The sequence below is a fragment of the Gossypium hirsutum genome, chromosome A05, assembly GCF_007990345.1.
Source record: "Gossypium hirsutum isolate 1008001.06 chromosome A05, Gossypium_hirsutum_v2.1, whole genome shotgun sequence".
Classification (NCBI taxonomy): domain Eukaryota; kingdom Viridiplantae; phylum Streptophyta; class Magnoliopsida; order Malvales; family Malvaceae; genus Gossypium; species Gossypium hirsutum.
Window position 1 is genome coordinate 107,815,889 of NC_053428.1, and position 4,077 is coordinate 107,819,965.

The 4,077-nt window shown below is 34.2% G+C and overlaps 1 pseudogene; it reads left to right on the forward strand.

Annotated features, from left to right (window-relative positions):
* Positions 1–1,832: 1,832 nt before the first annotated feature.
* Positions 1,833–4,077, forward strand: LOC107959517 (uncharacterized; annotated as a pseudogene).

Consider the following 4,077-nt stretch of genomic DNA (forward strand, 5'->3'; position numbering starts at 1 on the left):
ATATATTTATATATATAAAGCAGAGAGAAAACATTAGTATAATCGAAATAGTGTCATCACCCAGTATAATACAAAAAAGAAAAGGAAAGAAAGAAAGCGAGAGAAATAACCGTAACGATATATGAAGCAGCGTAGAACATATTAAATTACAAAAAGAGAAGATGAAATTACCAGAGAGCGAATGAAAAGGAGACGCAAAGAATCGGAGATATTTGGAGACTGATAGCAAGAAAAGAGGCGAAAGGAATTTTTAAAGAGGCGAGTACTAAATTTTTCAAGGCAAGAGGGGACTAGGTCTTGTTATACTTATTCGCACGTGTCGCAGCACATGGGCTGGATTGATTCCATGACCCTTTTTCTTGGGCTCCCCTCCGGAGTTCTCATTAAACATTAGGGTAAGCAGGTTATGGGCCAAGGATTTATGAATGCTTCAAAAATAGGTGGAGGTAGGTCTATGATCTACAGTAGACCATAATGATGTAAGTTTAAAATTTTGAACTATTTAATTGATGTAAAGAAGACTCAATCGTTGAATATATATTACTATATAGAATATTTTAGATCGATATGATAGAGATGTTGGGTTGGTTTGAAAATTTACATGCATACAAGTATAATCATATTTTAACAATTCAACAGTTGAATTGTTAAAATATTAATCATATAAATAATTACGAAAGTGTGTAAAACTACTTTAATATTTAAATTTGTCTTCAAAGTTCTTAAATTTTAATTAGAAATAAATTAAAAATAACATATTTCTAGAAAAATGTATTGTAACGTTTTGAATTCAGATCGTTTTAATTATTACAATAATAATATCAGTTGAGTTAAAATTCGATTTAATTCTAAATGATAATTAAAGTAATGGGAGCACTACAAAACTAAATATATAAAAGAGGAAAGATGATTAAGTGTTTATAAGATGAAACTTTATATAAGATCCTTATACTATATATTTTTGTAGAGTTAGTCCTCGATTATTTCTAGTTGTTTCCAAAATGTATATTTTCAGTTAAGAGTCTAACTTTTTGACATCTTTTATCATGTTTAAAATAAGTCATATCAAATTGTTTGAAAATTTTAACAAAAAGAAATTGATTTGTGGACTGAAAATACACATTTGGAAAGGTAGAAGGACTAGAAATGATACAATAATAATAATGGGACTAAATACACAAAAAGAAATTTCCTTTTAAATCATAGTATAGGGAGATCTAGAGGTGATCATGGGCCGGGTCAAGATAAAATTTTAGGCCCGTCTACTAGGGCTGGGCCTGGGCCCAGCACGACCAGAAATATGGGCCTAAAATTTTATTCAAGCCCGGCCCGAAATAAATTACTAAGCCCGAGCCCGACCCGGCCTGGCCCATATTAATTTTTTTCTTATTTTATTAAATAAAAAAATTTAAAATTATAATAAATCAAATATATTTAAAAACATAAAAATAAATATTAAAAAAAATAAAAATAATACTAAAACAATTCTTAAAACAATACACAAATTAACAATATAATAAAAAATAGTTATATTAAAAATTTAAAATAATTTTTAAAAATAAAATATATATATTAATATATAATTCGGGCCGGGCCGAGCCGGGCCCGGGCCAAAAAACTCTTACCTGAGACCCGACCCGTTTTCTAAACGGGCATCGTTTTTTTCACCCAAGCTTATTTTTCGGGCCTATATTTTTATTTAAACCCTCTCATTTTTTGAACGGAGCTTCAGGCCGGGCCGGGCCGCCCGGCCATGATCAGCTCTAGGGAGATCTGCCTCTTATTGAGTTTAACCTTTATAAAACTTTAATGTTGGCTTGGTTTTTCCAATACTATATTTGTTTTAGGAAAACTACTTGAAGGGAAGCATATACATTCATTAACCCCCATGTGGCTCCTCTAGTCTTCACTGCATCTTCCCAGCTACTTCTTCTCCTCTCTATCTTCTCTATTTCCTTTCTTTTCCCATTTATTTTGCTTCCTTTTCAGCTTTTGGAACTGTGAGTCCTTTTGCCATTTCGTGTGATCAGTAAGTTTTCTTTTTCTAATGGTTGTTTGCTTTACTTTTTGTTGGTTTTTCTTTCTGGGTTTTGGGTTTTATTCTGTTTGGAATCCTGTTTGGATTCAATAGTTGTTTTTTCTTTCTACGTTTAGTATGGATGATTTTGAATTTATTAGTTTTTGTTAAGTGGATAATCGTGATAAGCCTCTGTTTGTGGCATTTTCACCCTATACCTTAATTGAGTGTTTCACTGCAAATGGTAATCGGATAATTCTATCGAGTTTATAATCTTAAAAAGAAGAAAAAAAGGAAAAAATTTAAAGGAAAATCAATTTAGATAAATTTGTTACTTTTTAAAGATGATATCTAGTGATGGATTATTTTTAAAATTATATAGTTTTTTTTCCCTTTGTTGGTTTAGTTTGAATGGTTAATCTTTAGCTTGTTTTAGACTTTTAAAATCTAATGGAGATGCTTATCTTTTGGCTTGCTCTTTTTTCCTTTTTTCTATTCTGTCTTCAATTTTGTGTTTTTATGTAGACATTTTGGTATAAAAAGATGGTAGCAGAGTCTTGGTTTCCTAGTTTTCGGAAAATTCCGCGGAGGCATGAGGGAGGTTCTGAGAGAGTTGAAAATGGAGTTTTAGCATTTGAAGTTGCAAGCTTGATGTCTAAGCTTGTCCATCTATGGCGGTGTCTAAGTGATAAGCAGGTTAGTAGGCTGAGAGAGGAGATCATGACTTGTGTGGGGGTTTAAAAAGCTGGTATCTGAAGATGAAGGTTACATTGGACACTTGATATGTGCAGAAATGATTGAAACTGTTACACATGTGGCGAAGTCCATGGCTAGGCTTGCAAAGAAATGTAGTGATCCGGGTTTGAAGAGTTTTGAACTTGCTTTCACTGAGTTAATCCAGATTGGGGCTGACCCTTATTGTTGGATATTTTCCTTAAAGAAGATGGACAAGAAAGTGAAGAAGATGGAACGGTACATTTCAGTGAATGCAACTTTGTATCAAGAGATGGAAATGCTCCTGGATCTTGAGCAAACTCTAAGGAGGATGAAAGCCAGTGATGTGGGGCCAGAGAATTTGCTTGAATTTCAGAAGGAGGTTATGTGGAAGCAGCATGAAGTGAAGAATCTTCGGGAGATGTCTCTTTGGAGTAGGACTTATGATTATACAATTCGACTTATAACAAGATCAATATTCACAGTTTTTGTTAGGATCAAACATGTCTTTGGAATTGAACGAAATGTAGATGATGGAGATTTGAGGGCAGCTTCTATAAATAGCAGCCAATCAGTTTCCACCTTGATGCAATCTTCTGTTCATCGCACTGATAATACTAGCCTTACCAGGTTTTCTTCTGGTCCCTTTGGAACGTTTAGCACAAAATCAGGCCCGATTTCAAAACCAAATAAAACAAATTATTTCCATTCTGGGCCTCTTGGTGGCTCAACTACAAAATCAGGTTCTATTGCTCGAAAGAATGGAAATTTCAACTTCCATTCAGGTCCACTTGAGAGGTCTACAGCGAAGTCAGGGCAACTTTTGGGCATGGATAAAATCAGCAAGAAGATTTGGCAGACTAACAACCGCCCTTCCCCTGCTCATGGAAAAAAACCACAATTGAAAAGCTATAGATTGACTCAAGTGGGACCTTTCAAAGGCAGCATTATAGATGCAGATGATGCTATTCATTCAGGAATTCTTAGTGGAATCAAAGCTGGAAATCTTAATCCTCCTGAAGGAAATGCTGTTCAAACTAGTTCGCCGGTGTTTAGATCTCAGTGCAGGTTGTTGGATGCTCCGCCTGAAACTTTGATGAATGTTTGTATCTATAGAAATAAGTGGACCACTATTGCAGTATGTCAATAGATGAATGGAATCTGATTGAATGTTGGCAAGTTTCCATTTTCGGCAGGCAATGGGGTCATCTCCATTCTATTTGCCAACGTCGATCTAAGATGAAAGAATTATCCAACATACTGTGAAAGACATCATAAAGCATTCTTTGTGAGTCAGAGGTATAGTTTGAGCTTTAAAATCATTTATATATATATTCCTGGGTGAA